The sequence below is a fragment of the Dromaius novaehollandiae genome, chromosome 19 (assembly GCF_036370855.1).
Source record: "Dromaius novaehollandiae isolate bDroNov1 chromosome 19, bDroNov1.hap1, whole genome shotgun sequence".
NCBI lineage: Eukaryota > Metazoa > Chordata > Aves > Casuariiformes > Dromaiidae > Dromaius > Dromaius novaehollandiae.
This window is the reverse complement of record NC_088116.1, coordinates 10757146-10778743: the sequence shown is the minus strand read 5'-3', so window position 1 is coordinate 10778743 and position 21598 is coordinate 10757146. Positions and strand designations below refer to the sequence as shown.

At 47.2% G+C, this 21598-nt stretch overlaps 1 long non-coding RNA gene across 2 annotated transcripts; it reads right to left on the bottom strand.

Moving 5' to 3' along the window:
* Positions 1–9709: 9709 nt before the first annotated feature.
* LOC112987321 (uncharacterized) lies at positions 9710–14933 on the bottom strand. 2 transcript variants are annotated; one of them, XR_010392309.1, is made up of 3 exons: positions 14317–14933; positions 12969–14194; positions 9710–11162 (listed from the first exon to the last, which is right to left on the bottom strand). It is a non-coding gene; the product is annotated as an uncharacterized LOC112987321 (long non-coding RNA). The 2 variants fall into 2 exon arrangements; XR_010392310.1 differs by having other exon boundaries at positions 9710–13126; positions 13850–14194.
* Between the last annotated feature and the right edge of the window lie 6665 nt (positions 14934–21598).

Genomic DNA, 21598 nt, shown 5'->3' with positions numbered 1-21598 from the left:
GGGTATTTGCATGCTGTATTGCCGACACGGGTTCACATTTTGTCCTAAGTTGTCTCAGCCAGGCAGCCCCTGGGACTGACTTTGCTGGCCTGAGCGCAGAATTGGTGCCAGCAAGTTATCAGCTCAAACTCCTGCTTATACATCTTCAAAGCAGTCCTGACACTTGGAGCACTCTCTAGGGCTGGAGTTCAGAAAATCTGGGTTTGGTTCCCAGCTCAGCTACCCTTGTGCCCCTGTGGGCAAGCCACTCAACCTTGTTGTGCTTTAGTTTGCCTTCTACGAGCTGGAGTAAGGTTACAGCCTTTTTTCTCACCGTTATTTTGACTTGTCTACTTACATTAAAATCTTCTGGGAGAGGAGGCTGTATGTGCATATCTACCAAATCTAATACAACAGTGATCTAATCCTGGCAGACTTCTGAGTGGCTGTGTCTATATAGACAGCTTAACCCACTCTCAGACTCCAGTAAGTGACTTATCTCAGTGCTGCACCCAGGTACCAAGGTCTGCAGCTTGCTTTAAATTGGTGTTACAGAACCCGGGTTTTGGTTCTCCAGAATTATTGGATCTGGAGCCCAGAGTCTGGGCAGGCCACTTCCCTTCACATGGGCATAAAGCAGCCAGCATCCAACTCCAGAGCAAGGACTTCCCCAGTCATTCTGTGCCCATGACAAAAATCTGTCTCAGCAAGTGACTTTATATGAACAAGTTTGGTCCATCACCATTTCACAGATTTTATTCACTCTAGTGAGCCAAACACCCAGTCTGATTCCTTTCCTGTGCTGTGTTTGTTCTTCTTCAGCCTTTGGGACATGTGATTCTTTTCCTTCCCTGCTTAATTAAGAGCAGAACTCAAGCACTGAAGTTATCCACTTCCGTAACCTTTTCTCCAAGCATGAAGCCATCGTATCTCTGTGGACAGCTAGCAGTGTGTCAGTCTTCCTCACAACACTGGTATGTCAAGTCCTGAGGGTGAACAAGGCCCTAGGATCCTGATGATGCACAAGCTTCCCAGAAAGGCTCTGGAGAAATTGGCTGCTCTCTGATGTCTGTGTCCCCAGTGAGTCCTGAAGGCACAACACACAAAACAAATCAAGTACACGAAACAAGGAATAGAAGAGAAGGAAACATGATACATAAATTTAGTTAAGAAGTCCTTCCAGCTAATTGCCTGTCATTGTTAGGAAAGCTGATGGAGTAGATTTTTCTTCTCCCCCATTTCTCAGCAGAGACAGGACTCCCACAACGCCATTCAAGACCGCTGGCACAGATTCGTTCCTAGCGCTAGGAAGCCTCCTGCCACGCAAACGAGCTGAGCAGGATTTGCAGGGCAGATGCACATTCAGGGTGTTTGAAAGCAGACTGATCTCAGAGCTGTGCAAGCATAGCTGCTGATGTTGCTTCTCAGAGGAACAGCAGCACAAGTCCGGCATCCTGCTAGATCTGTTTTCCAGTGCAAGCGTTGCCAGCAATGCAAGGCCTGGCTGTTCTAAGTGCAACTGGCCTTAATGACGATGTAGCAGTCTTGGAATAGAAATAATTGTAAATGCCATTCACAGCAATCCTTTCTTCCAGGTTTATCTTGGAGCACCTTGCCCAGGGAGAAACCTCTCTGCTAGAAGTGAGAAAGGCAGAAGGCAGACACATTCAGGAAGGCCACTTATAACCAGAACTATTCCTACCACCACGTGCCTTTCTCAGGCTGTACGTTTGCTCACACAGGAAGGAAAAGAGCTCAAAAGGCTTTGCAATAGCATCACGGCTCATAAGAATAATCACGGGTATGTAACTGGGGAGGTGCAAGAAGTCACCCTTGCTTCCATACCCATTAAGACATTCTTGTTGTACATCTCCTTCCCTCGGCCCCAGTCTCTCTTTTGGGATGACACAACCTATTCTCTGTATATAATTGAGGGGAAAGAGAAAGGAAAAAAGAGAAGAGACAATAGCTTGTGCGATAGCCGGCTCCTTTGTTGCCTTCTCCTCCCGCAAGGCGCACAAGCACAGCGCCATGTTTGTTAGGAGCTAAAGAGGAAGCATTGGGGATTATGGACATGGCTTTGATTTTATTTTAAAGGCTTTAATATTTGGAGCTGTATTGATTTGATTTATCTCAGCATGCCAGTGTACTGCTGGTAACTAGGCAACACAGTTCCTCTCTGTATTCTGGGAGGCTCCCGGGATTTTGCCTATGAACGATATTACTTTGTGTATATGAAACTAAATGGACCATAGGCACCATTTGTAAGTGGAGGATATTTGAGTTTCGTATTTTTTTTATTTCTTCTTGCTGGGGGCCGTACTCCCTCGCACGTTGCTGTAACTGCGGCTCAGGCTGCAGAGCAGCGGAACGATGCACGCGTGCATCCCTCCAGGAGCTGCCAGCGGAGAACGATTCACCCCAAAGCTGAGCAGATGCATTAAAGAGGAAAGGAGGGGAAAAAAAAGCTGGTGTGGTCTTACAGTTTCCTCCTTTTCGGCCTAAAAGAGAGCAAAAACTGAAGTGGGGTCAACTTTGTGAGATTCAAAGTGGCAAGGAAGAGAGCAGGCAATGTTTTCTCTGCTCAGCTCCACGATGCAACTCTGCTGAGGGTCGTTACCCCTCCGTCCTTGGCCAGGCCGCGCAGGGAGCCCAGCTTTGCCCCACGTGCTGGCATTGCCCCCTCCTCGCCCGCTGTCACTGCCAGCGGTCCCCGCGCTAGTCGGCCCCGGCTGTTTCTTTAAGACGACGGCATCTGTGTGGTCAAAGTCAGCAGGCAAAAGAGGCACTGTCAGCTCGCGCTATATGGTTCAGTGGTTTGGCGTTAACGATGTTTGTTTTGGAGCCCGCCTGCTGATCTGACCCATTTAGGATCCTCGCTGTACTACAAGCTCGCCTTTCAATTATACGGAGAGGCAGAAGGGGTCTTTAAAATGAAATCTGAGCCCACCAAGTCTGAAGCTGCCAAATGCGATCATAGCAAGTCAGCCTGCCATTGTAAATACCTCCTTACTGCTGACCTAGGGAGGTAATGTCAATAATTTCACAAAGTGGGAAGGAAGAAAGAGAACTGCTCTGAAGATGAACAGCTTCTCGGCCCCGGGAAGGTGCTCACCGCATCCCCAGGCCTCGCAGCTACCCTGCCGCACGCAGGAACGTTACCTTTTTCTTGAAGGGACAGAAAGACTTTCTGGAGGTGGGGAAAAGACATGGGCTAGGACACTGGCACTGCTCTGGGGAAGGGGCACCCCCTGGCAGAGGAGGGAGAAGGTGGGCAGCAGAGCAGCACCCCACAACTCCCGCTGGCTCCCCAGGGAATTTCACATGCCCTTGGCTCATTCCCAACTCCTCAGGGCAGCCGTGTTCACCCTGCACAGGAACAGGCAATTTGCAGCTGCCGGAGCAAGAGAGCATCTTGCCCTACCCACCCCACAGGACAGAATTTGCCACAGGTCTTCTCAGTGTAGTTGCAAGCAGTGCGTTGCTAAAAAGCCCTGTCCATAACCCTTTTCAAGCTTGCATTGGCTGCTCTGGTCATCTAGATTGGAAAGAAATCGCAACCAGATTTTGCTTCAAGCCTCAGCTGCCAGACTAACTCACCCTGAACCTCACCTAAATCTGCCTTTACCAGGAGCACGACGGAGCTCTTACAGAGTGTGCTGAAGGGCCTAACACCTCTTTGGCCTCATCTTCACAAGCGTTTTACTGTCCTTTAGGCCCTCCTGTGGGGAGGAAGAGGACTCAATGGGCACTTTTTGTCCTTTCTGCATGCACAGATCATGCACGTGGGCCTGGTGTGGATCTGCCAGAGCTGAACTCAAACAAGTTGCATGGCTGCATCTGCTCCCACAGCGGCCCAACACGTGATGCTTTGCGCTGACAAACACTCTCAATTAAAAGGCACAGTTATCTGCTTGTCTAATGGACAGAGAGTGCTGAAAGTGTTATGGAGTGATGCTGTGGTTCTGGCCTGTACAAATTGGCCCTTATTTTAACTCAGCTGAAACGGGAACAGAGTAGATGAGGGGGCTGGGTTTTTTCACATGAAATCTGAAACCAGGCAAAATGCACACTGGCTTTGCCAAAGAGCTTCCCCGAGGTTTGCAGATTTCTCAGCAAGTCTGGACTGAGTTAGAGCAACTCAAAATGAAGGGGGAAATACTCTGCCTCAGAGGGAGACCCAAACCAAGAACTTTCTCCAACTTTGAATCCAACCCCCCACCACACACACACCCCCGTCATGGCCTCTGCAGCTCAGATTTTTTTCCCTGAGAAAATAAAACCTTGCATTTTTGCTAATCAGGCAAGAACTGGCATTCTGCAAACACTTTTCAATAGCATTAACGTGCATATACAAACCATGACGAGAACGCCCGGGTGATATACTTGGGCTTGTCCTGGTGCTTTGGCAGAGCTGGTTTTGGTGGGTTTATTCTGACTCTCTGTAACCCTTCTTCTAGGCAATCTTGCTAACAGTCAGCATACTTCTCTTAATTCCTATTGCCATGGGGCTAGAGTGGTAAGTCCTGAGCCTTCTGTGACCTCCCCAAAACACAGCTGGCTTCAGAAAATGCATCACAGCCAGGGATACATGGCCTCAGCGTAACCAGTATAAGCACACTGCAGCCTTTTCAGCATTTTGCGAGCCAAAGCAGCTTAATATCTCTGCAACATTCCTAGTTCCTGCTCAGCTTAAGTATGCAAACCCAGGGAGCAAAGCCCAGCTCACACACCTATACCCTGTTTAACTTCTTAGAAGTTTAGATAGTCCCTGTTACGCAGTCCACATCCGCAGACAAAATTGCAATGCCACAACGTGAACAGCAAACTACAAAACAACCCCCAGGCCTTGTTAGTCCTCCTTGGTTTAAAACAGCCAAACAAAATAACCCACCCCAGCATCTAACTAATTAATAAAAAAAGGTAAGCACTTTGGGAACAACACTGCCCACATTTCACTGAGTCTTTCTGCTGCCCAGAGCACTCTGGAATTAGCCAGATGTTTAATTTTAAATGTAAAGAAAAATCATACACCAGCACAATACTTTCAACTCCCATTTCCAGAAAGCACCTCAGCTGATGTTTGCACACTGTTTGGTAGCTTTACAGAGGAGGTCCCCTCCGAGAGCTGCTGGAAGCGAGAGAACAGATAAACTGAGTCTGCCAGCGCTAGGGATTGGAGTTCCTCAGTCACAGCTTTGGGCAGCAGGACGGACTTAGCCACTCCACAGACCCACTGCATCTCTCACGTAAAAAACCCCTTCACTTACTATTGCTGCTAATTGCTTGGCCTCTCATGCAACTACTTCTAAACTCGAAGGGCAGAGGCAGGTTTAGGCAAGACAGCCGCTTACCTACCGTTGACTCCAAAATGAGCTTCACATAAGTAACATAGCAGTGATTCACTGATAATACTTCACAGCAGCAGGAGTTGGATTTGAACCAGCAATCTACCAGCAAAAGACTCCAGCTCCCATTGAGACTCAAAGATATTAAAAGACATCAGGAAGAAGTCAGCGCTCAGAAAAGAATGACCCTGGATTATGTAAAAGAAAGTGCAAGCCTGTCACGCATTTCAAAGTGAAACAAAATCTTAGGATGTCATTCAGCTGCTTTTATCTGCGAATTATGTTTTATCTGCGGGGGGGAGAAAAATAAACCTTACAGGAACATTTAGTATATTGGAAAAAAAATAATGTTAAATTAAGCTTATAAAAATGTTTCTCTTTCTGAAAATCTTGGCTGGCAATAAATGGCTTGTGCCAAGTTATAAATCACATGTTGGGTTTCTTTTAACGCTCAGCATCCCTTGATTTATGATGCCATCACAAGCTCTCGATTGATTTCTGACTCAGTAATCCATCTTCCTCTATAGGTAGTTGCCCATTATAACGCCTCTTCCTGAACAGTCAGCAGGTTTCACTTCCCAGAAGGGCCTTACACAGGAGAGTCTTGAGCAGAAACCTGTTTGCTGGCAGAGCATTGCTCCAAGAGGCAGAGATTGCAATGAAGGACAGGAGCTATAATAAGTTGTTTTACGAAGGGATTGCACTACTTATTTGATCAGCTGCTCTGAGGCACGCAGGACTGGGCCCAAGCTTGCCTGACATCAAACCGTAATGGCCTTTGGCAACACACATATGCTCCTACTAGACGAGTGTCCTCCAGGAAGGGAGCAATTCCCTTCCAAACACCAACTGCTGCTCTTGGCTTTGGGGCCTTGCACAGACTGAAACAGTATGACCAAAGCAGTTCTAGGGAAAAAACCCAACAGCACTGGGTTTCCCACCCTCCCAGATGGTCTCGGACATGTGCAGATGCATCTGGGAAGTTGAGGCTGTGATGCATCTCCACAGACTACCCCAGGAAGCCAAGACAGATTAGAGCAAGCCTTGCAATTCCTCTTATTTACACAAGAAACCACCCTCATTCAGGCAGCTCACAAGGCAGGGAACGCGGAGGGTGGATAAAACCTCTGTCTCCCACTGTTGTGGTCTGGAAGCTGCCCAAGGCTCGGCACAAGTGCTGGCTCCCCAGAGGTGCTGGGAGGAGGGCAACCTTTCTGTCTTTTATCAGCAAATAATTCCTATATATACATTAAAAAAAGAGACCAGCTCAGCCCTAGTTAGACCAGAAGCAATACCTGGCTTACTTAAAGCACTGTAGCTTGCAACTTTGATGCATGTTTCTCTTGCATGGTTTCTCACTGTCCGCTATCCCTGGCAAGCAATGGAAGTGCCACTTCAGAGCTGATGGATTGCACTCTATGCAGCAATAATGATAAAAGCTGTCAAGGTTGACCCCATGGGTCACACAGCAAGAGCCTGCGGTTTGGGAACCGGAGACAGAGAGCCATATCATGCCAGGCACCGTGAAGGCCGAGCACTCATTCTGTGCTGCACAGAGTCCAGGTGGCTCTTTGCTCCAGGGACACTCTCCCTGTCCCTGCTGAAAATGGGCAGCACAAATACAGTGTGGAGGAAAAAAAAAAAAAATATATATATATATATATATATATATATATATATATATATATATATATATATATATATATATATATAAAATGGGGTCATCTCTAGTGATGTTTTCACTCTGAAAACACAGTTCCTTATTCCTCTCACAACAGGGCAGTTTGCCCTGGCACTGACTTGAGGACTATGCATTTAATACTCATCTAGACAGAAACTGTAGGATGGAACAGAAGACAAAGCTGGACCCTGCCATCCCGAGAGCAAGGCGAGAGGGGACACAGCAGCTGGGGCACCCAGGCTGTACACAGGGGTTAATTTCTCAGGTGCTCCCTCAGCCTTCCCACACTGGAGCACTTGTGATTATTATTGCTCCTAATCACAGCTCTTGATTAAAGGCTAGCCACAGAATAGCTTGCAAAGTGCCTGAAGGAAAGCACACATACCAAACTAGCTTTTCTCTCAGAGCTGTTTCACACAGAGGCTGCCTGAACATTTGATTTCCTTTCAGCATTGATGTTTTGCTTGAATCCACATTTTCTTGCAATAAGTGACCTCAAGAAAGCATCCCCTTCCTTATTCTGGATCAATAGAGCCTCCATGCTTCAGCAAGGTTTAGTTCCCAAGAGCAGACATCCCTGGAGATTAGAAACAAACCAAGCCTTGCAAGCCAAAAGAAAGATTCAAGCTCACTGAAACCTGAAGACCAAATAGAAAAAAACACTTCCCCCTAGAAGTATCCCATGGCTCAACAAGAGCAAGACCTGTTCCTAGCAGAAGAATGGTCCAAAGACATCAGGGCTTACCTGGGACTTAGAAGATCCACTCCATGACAAACTGCCCATACAATGTGATGGCCATCATTTTCATCCACATCCATCAGTCATGGGTGACAGCTCTACAAGAACTCGTTCATGCATCCTCTCTCAGCTGATCACCAGCCCCATCTGTTCATAGGCACCTGCTAGATGCTACAGCCCTCTAGCCTGCAGAGCACTTCCCAACTCACTCAACTGTCAGCTCTCTCCTCCCTCTCCCTCCCTCCCCCCCCCCCCAAAAAAAAAAAAAGAAAAAAAAAAGAAAAAAAAAAAAAAAAAAAAGCGTGGCTGCTTATACTAAGCTCATTTGATGTGAAACAGGTGAGGGTGGGTTTTTACGAGCAGCAGAGATGGCAGTGACCTGGGACAGGCAGCTGGGATCAGTCACCTCTAAATACAGCACAGCTGGGGCAGAAGGAGACTGTTAATGAGACCTAAGGACCTCAGAAAGCAGAGACAATATGGATGCTGGGGAAAGGAACAAATATTCCTCCTGTTGCTAGCAAAAGTCAACTGCCCAAAGCTCTTTGAGCTTTCTGGACTGGACTGGGCCATGGATTAAATGTTGTGTCCTAGGCAATATGTGAAGCCTGTGGGCTAGTCCTGAGAGCACAAATACTAGCTGGAAATGCTTCCTGGAGCTCTGCAGTTCATTGGCTAAAGAGCCACGGCTGCATCAGCCAGGTTATATATCTTTACCCAAAGCACAATATCTCCTCCTATGTAAACATTTTCTTGGGGAGTCCAGAAGCAGGCTGTCCACTCAGATGGTGCCTTTTTAACTTCCAAGATGAATAGGGCTTTTTTATGTCACTATAAAGCATTATTTATAGTGGAAAGGGCCTGTGAATGTCGCAGGCTGTCAGTTCAGTATGTAAATGATGCCAGCTCTGTTCGCTACATCCCATCAATTATTTTCATGCACTTTTCTTTGTCTTCATCTGTCAGAGCAAAAGTCACCTTGATGCCTTGAAGTAGTTTTCTTCTCCCATTTCCTTTGGCGTTTGACTCTACTTGGAGGCTCTGTAGGGAGGAGATCATGGGATTTTCAGTTGAGTGACTTGGGAGAACACGTCCTATTGGACTTTGCAGAACCACTGCAAGGAGCCAATAAGTAAGACTGCAAACCTCATGATTAAAAACTCTGTATGTTTTAAGGCTTTATCACAGATGCTTCAAAGATGAGATGGCACAAGCAGTCAAGCCTGATATAACGGAAAGAGTAGAATGACAATATTCACATGAATGGGGTGTGCAGAATTAGGCCCTCAACACCACTCTAGGTGCTCTGTGCTTGAGCAGCGGGGTTTGGACTACATGATCTCCAGAGGTCCCTTCCGACTTCAATCATTCTGTGATTTTGTGATCACCCTTTCTATTTTTTTTTCAAACAGAAATTTTCCTTAGCTCATGTCATTTGTGGGAGCTGTGTTGCCAACTTCCACCCTCTTGTGTCTTTTTTTCTCTGGGCTCAACTCTTCCTCTGTTTTCGTGATCAGTCTTAGATTCCTGACTTCCCAGGCTTGTTTTGGGTGGCTGTTTCCCATTCCCACTCGTTACCACTGGATCATCCACAGTTAGACCCTTAGCTGGTGTAAACTGGCTGTACTGAATTGGCAAAGACTTACACTTAGGATCTGACCCAGTAACCTGTCCCTTAGAGGGGTTCAGTAAGAGACTCAGACTTGCAGAGGTTTTGGATGCAAAACTGTTCCCTGTTACTTTCTCCCAGTTTATATGAGCAGGGCATGTTTCCTTGGATGACCCAGCTTCAGCCATCCCTTTCCCCTCTGCAGATACGCAGGCGGCGGCAGCTCCTGTGTACCAAGGTGCTCTGCCTCTCTTCTGATGCAGAGCGAGGAAAAACATAAAATGAAACAAACCCATAAATCACAAAGCTAGCAAATGAAAATAAATACACTTAACAATATTTCCATGCCGCTTTTTATTATTATTATTTATAATGGTATTACAGAATTTTGTAAAATTAAAGTAAATGTCAAGCAGAATGTAATAATTTTCCTTGGGGTTTGGCACATTTGTGTGCCTGACAGTTTCGCATTTTTCTTTATATCCGCGAAGACAGGAGGCTGACAGGGCTATATTTTGTTACCCACTTTGTTCAATTTTGTCATAAATTGGAGTGAACAAAACAGTGAAAATACAGACACCAAATTAATCAAAGAAATTACTTTTTAAAGCACTTCTCATACGAACACGTATGACATAATCATTCTGTGCCAGGAAAGAACATGAAGAAAACCAGCCACGTGCCCATGCACTTTACCCCCTGGAAGGACACAGATCTCCCACCGGGGCCACTGGTGTCAAGCAGCGAGACTTCCCTCCTCGGCTGCCCTTGCCTCGCTGTCCCCTTCTCTTCCATAGCCTTAAATGAATTTCTCTCTCATGCATTTCTCGACGTGCTTTTCGAGCTTATACAAATCTCTGGTATTCACAACATCCCATGGCGATGAGCTCCATCCTTTAACACAACGGTGGCTGCTTGATACACACCAGCTAGTTTTGGGACCAGCTCAAGACCTTTTGATAGGCTGTCCTAAAGTTAGCAGCTTCATCTTCCGCCCTCCGCTGCTGCCACCGGCGCTTCCCACCGCCACAACGGCGGTGCTGCCTGCGATGCAGTGATTTCCAGGGAACGGTGGCCTCCTCCGTAAGTGAGGTGGCTGTTGTTGTTGTTGTTTAAACGGCCACATTTTCTGTGGTGCAGGGAAAAACCACCATGCATAAAGAACTGCAATTTACATGAGAATGACACGGAGAAATGCGAGGAGAGTGGTAGGGCTATCCTGGGGCCAAGCCTTTCTGCCTGAGTAAATTCGATTTGAATTCCTCTTGAAACACCAGCTCTGCAGCACTTGGACTATATTGAAAAGGTCACTGGAGGCAATGTCAGACATACTCTCTAGCTGCACGACAAGTGCCCTGATGGAGATTCGTAACAATATATTACTGTGGCTGGAGATCCAAAGTGACTCTCTGAGGTACGGTCTCTACTTATCTAGCAGTAACAGACTATTTTATTATTCTCCTTTAATGTCTAAGCGGAGGTGTTAATACGTATTCTCCCTGCCCCCCAAACGCTAACGTGGAGTCATTTCTTGGAGCTTGTTGCATTTGGTGAAGATGGTTTGTGGAGTCTTGCAGAGCTGAAGTGCATTTCAGTCAGCTGCAAGGGCCACGGCTGGGTCTCGCTTACCTTCTTCCTGCCCATCTAGACTTGAGGACTGTCTAAAGGCAACTGAGGCCAGGAGCACCGGAAAGCCTTCCGGGCCAAGCCAGCTTTCCCGTTGGGTCGTGCGTAACACCAACAACATCCGACAATGGCCTCTGACACTGGCAACCATCTCACCCAGAAGTCAAGTTTCATCTCCTGCTAAAACAAGACAGAAACCCCGTAACGAAAACTGTTTCATTTCCACTCAGATTTGATATTTTGCCCTGAAACCCTATGCTATGAAACTGAGTTTTCCTGTTATCCAAATAATAACCAGTCCTTTGCTAATAACCTGGGCGAGTTGGATACAGGGAGCTGTCTTGCTGCAGTGAGTTGCATATGCTAATCTATCGCGAGGAGCTGCGGAGAAGGAGCATCTTGCAGAGCGCAGTGCAGCGGGAGATCTGAATGGCAGAAACCTTCTGGGAAGCTGCCACATTCCCTCGCAAATGTGGCAGCACTTCAGTGGTAGATTAAAGGATTCTTCTACCCAAGCTATATACACCCATCAATATATGGCAAAAATGCATTTTAAGCCCATTTGTGCATTAGTTGCTAAATACCATAATGGTCTCCAGCTGGGTAGCAGGAGGACCCATTCGATGAATTTTTACTGTTTATTTTATTTCATTTTATTTTACTTTTTGCCTTCATTATCATATTATAAACGTATTTCCTCCCATTTTGCTCTGTGCCTGTGGAATGCTTGGTTTATGTCTCCTAGTCACACCTGTTTTCTATTACTTGTCATCTATTATTTTAATTCCCCCTCTATTGTGCAGAATCTGAAAAAAGTCTGATAAATCACATCCTTTATTCAAAGACGAGCCCATGAGAAGGTTTTAATAAGTGAAATTTGTATTTTTCCACGCTGTGCGCAATGAAAGCGTCCAGTGAATAACCCCTGACTGTCAGGTGTATGCATTCTCGTCATCTAAGTGGTGGGATAATTAGGAGGCAAACGGAGGTTTACAATTCTGCAAATATCTCAGAAAGACCATTTGGCTGCTTGATCAGTGGAAGGATATTTTTAAAACTGCCATTTGAGACTTAGCTGTATTGCTAATTAAATGAGAATTTCATAAAAATAATCTGAAAAAGTCTCTGTTAATTGGAGAACGATAACGAACAGACTTGCTAAACAGAGGCATAAACGTCAAACAATTGAAGAGGGATAATAAAGTGCCATGTTATCATGTAATGCCAGGCAGCTTTCCGACTTCTATCTGAAGTTTTAACTTTTACCCATTTTTTTTTTATGAATGGCATCCAAAAAATTTGCTTTGCAATCATAATTTCCAGAACTCCAATTCAGCGTTAGCAATGCATGGGTAATAGTGACTATCGCATTAACGGCATCCTTGCCTTAAGACTTCTTGCATTCTATTAACAGCTTTTGTGTTCTGCAATGAATATGATGGGGGAAATGCATTAATATTGTATGGATGTTATTCATGTAGGATAGTGGGTTTATTGAATTAGTGATTCTTTGTAATAATAATAATGACTTCCAGTGCTATATTGTGCAGTAAAATGCATGGAGTCAGGAAGGAACTCAGAAGCCTAATGAAAGACTCAAATATACAATTTTGTTAGTGCTATTTGGCATTTCGTTCTCATCCACTGCACGCGCACAGGGAGCAGCACGCACTTTCCCTCCCCTCATGCAATCCGATTAAGACTGATCATATATCTATAGGGGCAGAGTCTACAACCCATACGGGTGCATGGGACCAGGGAGCGCTGCTGGGACAGTGGCCCTCAGCCACCTCGCGCTGGGACACAGGAGCCACCCTAATTCCTGCAACGGATGGAAGGTCCTGCTCTTGCACCAGCAAAAGACGGGCTGCTTCTGGCCTCCCCTCTGCCTCCTTCCACCCCTTGGCACCGTGTGCTGGAAGCACAGAGCAGACAGCACAGAGTTGCACAGAAAAATTTGTAAGAGAATCCATGTTGCTTTTATACCAGCAAAGAGTTCGGCAACTCCGGCTGCCTCTCGCAATGCGAGGTTTGCCGTGCTTCCTCCGCGCTTCGCAGCCCCAGACGACCGCACCACAGGAGAGCGTGTGACGCACAAGCCCCAGCTGGAGCCCAAAGTATCTGCTGGAAATTCCACATCTCCTCTGTGAAGAAAACAGGACTTTGTGAGAGCCCAGTGTAATGAGAACTGACTGTCCTACGTCAGAAGTATCGATTAACTACTCTGCAGTGGAAAAAAGGCAACTATGATGATAAACATCTTTCGACTGCAGCATAAACAATTGCTTTTGAGGCAGAGAGCCATGTCTTAGAAAACTGGTGAAATGAAGTCATCTCCCAGACGGAGACAGCAGCCAGGTTTATTGGAGTGGGGAAAAGCAGTGAGAGAAATTTTGGCCAAAGACACTTTCTTCTAACAACGTTTGAAGCAAGATTATCTTCAGTGCTTCTGGTTGACGTTCAGTTTGGTTTTTTTCTAGAAGAATTTATCGAAATGTGTCTTTAAGCGTTGGCCTTGGTACATGGATCTTGTTTAAATCTTTTCAATCTCGGCAGCCTGAAGTACTCTCCAGGGTCATGGCTTTAAAGTTTCTGAGTCGTTGCTCTGCTGGTGTATGTGCTCTGGTCATGCCACTCTGCCACTGTCCTGCGGGGCAGGGAGATGGCCTCTGTCACCTCCCTCTAAGTCACTTATAGATCACAACAGAGCCACTGACCATCACGCTCTGACCTCCTCAGAAAATAGAAAAAAACATTGCAAAATGATGTTTTTGGGAACCCTAGCAAGAAACCTCAACCTTGCAGGGTCCGGACTGATACTGTACCAACACAACACTGAGAATCCAAAGGCAAATGAAAGGAATTACCTGCCCACCTGTCCATATCTGATGATGGTGTGTCTTTCCTGAGCAAGCTGCAAAGATGCCCGGGAAGGAAAAATATTAAAAGGTGTCTTCTGCTGAGCTGCTGTTCTTGCTGGCTTCTGAGGCATGGCAGGCCCTAACATAGGCCCTTTTTAAACTGTGAAATCCTTTTTGCTGAGGAGCACTCAGAGCCCGGGAGGCCATGCTCAGGCGCTGCTGCAAGAGGCCCAGGCGCGATTCCTTTCTCTGACAGCGGCCTTGCGTGACCTTCGTCCAGTCACTTGGTCCCTCTCCACGATTCCCTTTCTGTCAGCTGGGTGTAGCGCTGGTCCTCTGTCCCTAGGTATGCTGGAAAGCAAAATGCATTAAAGATGGTAAAAAGTCAGGGAATTGGATAAAAGCCGTAACAGCCCAGAAGACAGGTAGAAGCAAGATTCCCCCAAGCATTCAGGCGCCAGGTTCAGTCTCACCAGGGATGGATGGGGCGGGATTGCGGAGGTGATTTATTGGTCGAGCTGACTCTCAGCTGCATTCTGGGATCTCCAGTGCCACACGAAGCAGCTGCTCGCCCTAAAGAAGAAACCAAGCAGCAGGAGTGCGTTGCAAGCAATGCGCTAAACTTAATACACGTATGTATGTACCACACACACACAAAGGCAGGGAAGAAACCTGCATCAGTAATAATCTGCAAAAGTCATAAATTAATGTTATTACCGCATATGTTCAAGCAAATCACCACAGAGGCTTCCGCCTGTTAGCACACAAAACGTGCAGTGCCTCACACTCGGCTCCTGCCAACCTGGCGCCGCAGCAGCAGGTTGAAGAGGGCAGCCCGCCTGCCCTGCTCCGCTCGTACCCCAGGGGCTCCGTTCTGCCCAGACTGACAGCGGCGCAGAAACGGAAAGGAGAGTCTTCCTCCTAGAGCCTCTCTGCTGTCAGGTTTGGATCTGGATCTGAACACGCAAGGAGATAACTGGTGCGGCCCTGCTCCGGCACCAAGCACGGTATTCCCTTAGTACCATGAGTCTTGGCTGACATCCCAAACTAGTAACTACCGGGACAAGCTACAGCCAGGTCACAGTCACATCATTTAGGATGTGAATTTCTGTGACATTTCTATACCAGCGAGAGCTTTACTCTAGACAGAATTTTATGGGAAGAATTTTATGGTGGTAGAAACAAAAAACCAAACAGCACCTGTTTAAACCCTTTCCTCCACGAGCAATGGGACTTACGAAGCTGGGTTTCTGGCAACTTTGCCACTTAGAATTACATATATGTATATATGTATGTAAGTAGAACTGTACTGGTAATAATATGTCCATTTCCCCCCACCCCCACCCCCCAAATCTGTACTTGTACAATCTGTATACACACTGTAAGCTGATGAAAGCTGAAGCATCTTCTCTTCATGCTTAGAAAACCTTTACGCTGAGCTGCCCACACTCGGTCCAACGGTGAAGGTCACGAAAGGTGAAAGGATTGCTCTGTGGGCGGACAAATGTGTGACACAGTCCCAGACAACTAGCTGAAGAAGCATCGTGCCATGAAGACACGTCTCTGAATCCCAGTGGCACCTGGATTAGGCCAAGGAGCGAACTGCAGCCTTTCCCTGTGGCCTCTCCTCCACGGACAGGCTCAGGTGGCTGACGCAGGGCTTGGGGAACGAGGACGCACAGCAACACCCCCCCGGCGCCTGCTCCCGAAGGGATTACCTGTGTAACCAGCCGCCAGGCCCTGCCTGCCTGCGGCCAAGGAGCTGTTGTGCAGGCTCCTTCTCCCACGTCAACTCTTGTGCATCATCCAAGTAACTGCCGGTTAAAAAAAGAAGAAAAAAAAATCCTAACTGGAGTGTTAAAAGTGGCAGATCTGCGTCTTCCATGACGAACTGGACCATGAGGGCAAAGGTGCTGGACTAGTTATCAAAGACTTTCCTAGCCCAGGGCAAGAACAACAGGCAGGGATGAGAGGCTTATTTACAGCACTGTATGCCCAGTATTTTCCTTTTTATAGTCTGCTGCACTCAGGCAGACAGATTTTTTTAAACCGGCGCATGGTGATTCTAGGCACAAACCACATCAGCAATTAATTGGATTTGTGTGCCTAACTTCCACGCACCCCTTTGAAACGTTCCCTCAGGAGATCATAAAAGACGGGGACTGAGCAAAGTAGTAAGAGGAAGGTATAATGCGGAGAGGACCCCTTTGTTAATGCTGTTCTGCCCATCTTTCATTATCACACCTTATTATGACATCCTATAGATTTGCTGCTTCGCCTCGGCTGGCGAGAGGCAAATGATGGCTTAATGAATGATGGTGCCTCGAGCTGATAACGGACGGCCCCTCTCTCCCACTGAAAAGAGATTGTGTTAGGCACAGTATGTCCAACTGCACTTAACATAATTGGATGAAACTTGTAATAGTTTGTTCACTCCAGGTGGGTACAAAAGTCACGGCAAAAAAATCCCAGCGATAAAATATCAATTGCTGTCTCTTGCTTAAGGGTGTAATTGTGGTTAACGGCACTCGCAGAGCGGAGCATCTCGGGTGGCAGATAAAGTGAGGACGAATTCACCCCGGCAGGTAGAGCTCAACACAAACCACGCCAGGGCACGGAGCTCCGAGGGGGCAGGATAAGCCGGGGCCGGAGGCCAGAGCAGGCGGCGTGTGTCAGGGCACAGACTGCATGCAAAGTGCCCGGGATAAGCAGCATTTACTTACCCGGTGGTCAGGCAATAGTCAGTGCAGCCTCGTGCAGCTCAGACCTGGTGCACTCGTCTTCCTAGTGCTCCAGCGCAGAGATAATACGTGAATGACAAACGTGCCAGTGCCCTGCTCCAGCTGGGTGCGACTTTTGCCCCACGTGGTTCAGCCGCTGTATTTTAGAACGTTTTCCCAAAGCCATTACTTTTACCCCCTCAATGATTACTTCATTTAGCACATACATCAGAACTAAAATACCCAATATTAGCTCATTTAAGTTTATGTTCAGTGATGGATTAATCGCCTCTGTTTTCTGGAGCAAAGCCCAGTCCATTTCATCTAAGGACCAAGAAGAAATGTTCCCTTGTCTCTTGAAGCCTGAGGCATCTGCTGTGCTTTGCATATCTGCTTGCCCACAAAGAAACAGTTAATGCTTAAAATAAAAAAAAAATGCTAAAGCTATAGATCACACCCTTTTTCTTTTCCTGCTTTCAGAGCAGGTGCAAAGGAAGCATATCAACAGTACAGTCAGCATAAGCCTGTATCTCCTCTGAGGTTTCAGATGTCACATCATGTTACAGTGGATATTGCTTTCTGTTGTATTATGCTGCATCACGGGCCACAGGAGCTAAGCAAGCCTAGAATGGGCAAACAGGGTGATAGCAGACACCAACGTTAGCGCTGACCAGGCGGCGATGAAGAAATCCTGTATGCTAAACATTACGGCCAAAATAAAATAAGAGCGAGAGGTGAAGTGACCAGGCTGACATGTTCAAGGTCTCCTGCACTGCAGGATTAATAGAGATGCTGGTGACTCAGTGCAATGAGTAAATGGCAGGAGGAAACATCCCTATCCATCATGCTTGTACGCAGCAGACTTCCAGCAGCAACGCCGAGGCTGACTCCGTCACACAGCAGAGGGCCAAAACGGCAAGGCCTTGCTCAGCCAAAAAAACACGCTGGCTCCAGCAAGACCTTCTGTGCTTGAGGACCTGTCCTATATGGAGGCAGTGCTCGATGGAGCGTTTCCCTGGAAGCATGCGTAGCAGACTTCAGTTTCTAAACATTTTTTTTTTCTCTTTTAAAAGGGCTGCAGGGTGTCTTGGAAGCAGGACCTGATTTAAGTGCAACTTCTGTCAAATCCCTTCACTCACCCCAGCGCTCGATGTCTTGCCCATTAAAGAGGGCCAGGGGAGGCTGTGACCGGGCTCTGCCCAGGTGAGTGCGAGCACCAGGCAGCCCTGGTGCCACCAGGGCTTTCACGTGCTGCCACACAGCCCCGATACACTAACGCAGCCGTAACTGCGGTATGTGACTAGCTGATTTTGTTCCTCTGCCTTTTAATCATCCCTAAAGCAAGAGAGAGTATTGAATAGGGGAAAGTGGCGAAGGGAACCAGGGGTGGGAGCCGCGATGTTCCCAGACTAAAAGAGCCACTTTATTATGGAAATCTATGTGTCTTCCCTGCTTCTTGGCACCAGAAGAAAACCTCTCCTTTTGTTCGGTCACAGATCGAGAGCGCCTCTGTCTTTTTACATTGTGAAAAAAAATATGGAACAAGAAAATAATGTTGAAACATTTCAGACAATCTCCTTTATCCTGTGCTCAGCAATTACTCTTATTGTCAGCAGGAGTAAAGAAGCATGTACCATTTGAAAGTATTTAGAACTGACTGCGTGTTTTCAAAATACAAGATCTTTCAAGGGACTACTCTCTTCTCATTTGGTGACACAGGCAATTAAGTTTTTAAGAGGTTCTTCTGTAGCATTAGCAGACTATATGATATTTCTTGAAGGCGCCTTTACAGCATCCTAAAGACAAATTGCTTGTATCTTCCTCGGAAAATAAAAGGCTACATTCCAATACTGGAAGCTGACCAAGCTCTGTTTTAGGTGAAATCCAAGCCGGCTGGCTGCGCATCACCGCTGATGCTCCCCTGATCCCCCGTCTATATTACAGCAGTCTCGGTGTGGCTCTAACTGATTTTTGGGGAACTGCTCCCCAAAACTGATGCCACTTACCAGGAACAGGGGCTCACTATTGCCCCTCCTGCTTCATCCTGGCTTCAGCTGTGGAGAGCATCCAGCTGCAGAGACAGGGAGCCAGGGAGCACCAAGAGGCATCAGGATGTGTCCCCTTCTTCACCTCCAGCTAATATGAACCTAGAAATCATGCTAAAAGGAAGCAAGAAGGAGCCCATTTTTGGGATTGGCTTTCAGCTGCTCTGAAAGTATATTTCTATTAGACTGCAGCAAAATGCTGCCATCCTTCCCGGCTGTAATGTATTTCCTCATTACAGTAAACATTCACATGGCATTTGTGATCCAGTCGCTGGAATGACATTGCACAAAGTTGGATATAGCTGGGTAATAAAATCACCTCTGATCTCACAGAGCGCAAAGCTCAAGACAAATAAAGTCTGTAAACAGTTCTGCACTTCAGGATGTTTTATGAGCTGGACCATCATTTACTTAGGGCTAAACCTGAAGAAGCTCATTTCATTGCTTGCGAAAGGCGCAGTGCCTGCTAGGAGGCTTTGTTCCTCGGGGGGAGGACGGTATTGGCAAGGTTACTAGAATCCAACTTTGAACTACGTTTTTCCCTTTGCTGTTTGCAAGTCTCTGTCATTCATTCCACATTTCCCACACCCAGCAATACTTCGGTGATATTTAGAAACGTATATAAATGTCAGCAAGCCTGCAAAAGCCCACAGGACTCTGCAGACAGCGGGTAGGTATGGAGCGCACCAGGATCACATTACACTGAAACCAGGCGCTGGGGAAGGGAGGGCTGAGCGCTGCCCTTCCAGGGCTTCTCAGCCGTTTTGCCCACCGCTCGAGGAGACTCCTCGGGGAGCCTGACACCGTGCAAGGGCAGACGCTGGAGAGGATGAGCTACAGCATCTCTCAGCGTTATCTCCAGCAGAACCAATCCGATGTGTGCAGGAGACCCTCATGGTCACAGTGGAGACCGAGGAGGGAACATATGTGTGAAATGACGGCAATGGCATGAGCAGGATCCCTTTCTGTAGAAGCTCTGAGATGCTGCAGCCCAGGCTGCGTTCCAGCAGAGGCCAGAAAGCCTTTTGCTCACTACATGAACACACACAGCTTTGTGAATTTTAAAATACAGCTGCCAACTGGGGCAGCTTCCAGAATCAAGAGGAAAAAAAGCTGGCACGCCACTAAAGCTTTAACCCTGAGGCCTGCCGACCCGCCTGGCTGCCCGTCACCCATTCCCCGAGGAGGCCGCGCTTTGAGCTCAGAGGGGTGCTGGCCAACCGTGCTTGTGCAGCGAAGGCATCCTGGAGCTCCAAAGCCCATCACACCCGGCAGCAAAATCGTGGCAGCAAGAGACTTTTGCAGCCTGGGAGAGCCCGTCCCCTGGGATTCACAAGGCACGGCCGGTGGAAAGCAAGCGCTTCACAGGGTAGCGTCAGAGGTTCGAGGTTTCCCTCAGGCTTTGGGAACAGGTTTTTGGTACAGAAAAATACAGCGTCCCATCCTGTCTCCTATTTCCAAGTGCTGGTCTTGTAACCACTAGTGAAAGTAAAGATGTTACTGGCAAGATGCAGCCTGCAGTGAATCAGACAGCCACCTGACGTGGATTCACCTGGCAGATTGAACTAGCCCTGGACTGCCCTCCTATTTGAAAGGCCTGAATATAATGCATTTCTACAGATTTAAATTGTTTCAGCAGTGTTAGCCCCAGAGTCACACCCGAGTTACACCAGCTGCGATTAAAACTGACCTCCGGTCCAAACAGGGCCAAGTAGATTGGGTTGCCTTGTCTAGCTGAGTTTTGAACACCTGCAAGATTGGAAATGCCACAACCTCCTCGGGCATCTGACCACCCTCACGGTGAACATTTTTTCATCGTGTCTAACTGGAGTTTCCTTTGCTGCCGTTTGTGCCTGTTGCCCCTTGTCCTGCTAGAGTGCATCTCCAGGCAGAGCCTGGCTGCCTCTTCTCCACGCCCTTCCATTAACAGCTGTAGACAGAGATAAGATGTCCCCATTGCCTTCTCGAAAAATCTGTTTTTCTCCGTCTCTTCCTGTATGTTGTGTGGTCCAGCCCCCTATTGATCCTGGTGGCCTCCACTGGGCTTGCTCCAGTATATCCAATGTCTTTTTTTTTTGGGGGGGGGGGGCCCAAAACCGGAGATCATCCTTCAGTTCTCATGTATGCACAAGAACAGCTCTGGGATTCACATCTGCAGCCCTACAGTAGCTATAGCTGTGCTGCAATAATTCATCATGTAACACCCCGTCGCTGGTTGTCAGTAGCTCTCGGAATAAAGTAGAAGTTGGAGAACTTCCTCCGTCTGGTTCCCCTTTGACAGATTTCAAGCACTCTCTGTTCTCTCATCTGGCTATTTGTAAGAGGTTCACACAACTATAGTCGCTCCGTTAGAGCTTGTCTTCGCTGCTAGAAAGCTTCATTAGTTCAGGACAGCTAGTGCATATCTACTGTTCGGAGGTAAAAACAGCATGTAAGACAAGCCACGTTAGTTCTACTGCGAGAGAAACTCATTAGAGTCAACCTCAGCTGCAGGCTTAGCTTGACTCTATCTTCCTGGTGTCTTTACCTCAGCATAGCACAAGCCTTTGTTAAACAGAGAAGAAAAAAATGGTGATTTTTCACAACAGGCCAAAGAAATCCTCTTAGAGATTGCTTTGTGCTGGCCCAAAGAAAACGAGGGATCTGGGTGGCACCTGGAGGAAGATGGGAAGGGAAGATTCCCCCACGCAGCTCCAACAGTGTGAAATCATCACCTGTTCACCATCTCGCATGTCTCATCTGACACGAACACTTCCTTCAGGAATCTCCAGAAAGGCCCAAATCCAACGTGTGGAGGGCAAAGACCTCATTTCATTTATTTTATTCATTTAAACATTCATTTATAAGAAGGCTGGGACAAGTCAGCTGCACTATCAGTTCTTCCTTGCCCTCTTGTACACAATAGTGACCACGTACATTGCATGATTACCTGTCTCTGACTGGGATTTTCCTAACCCGTTAGTGATTTTAGGTTTCTCCACTTTTTTGAG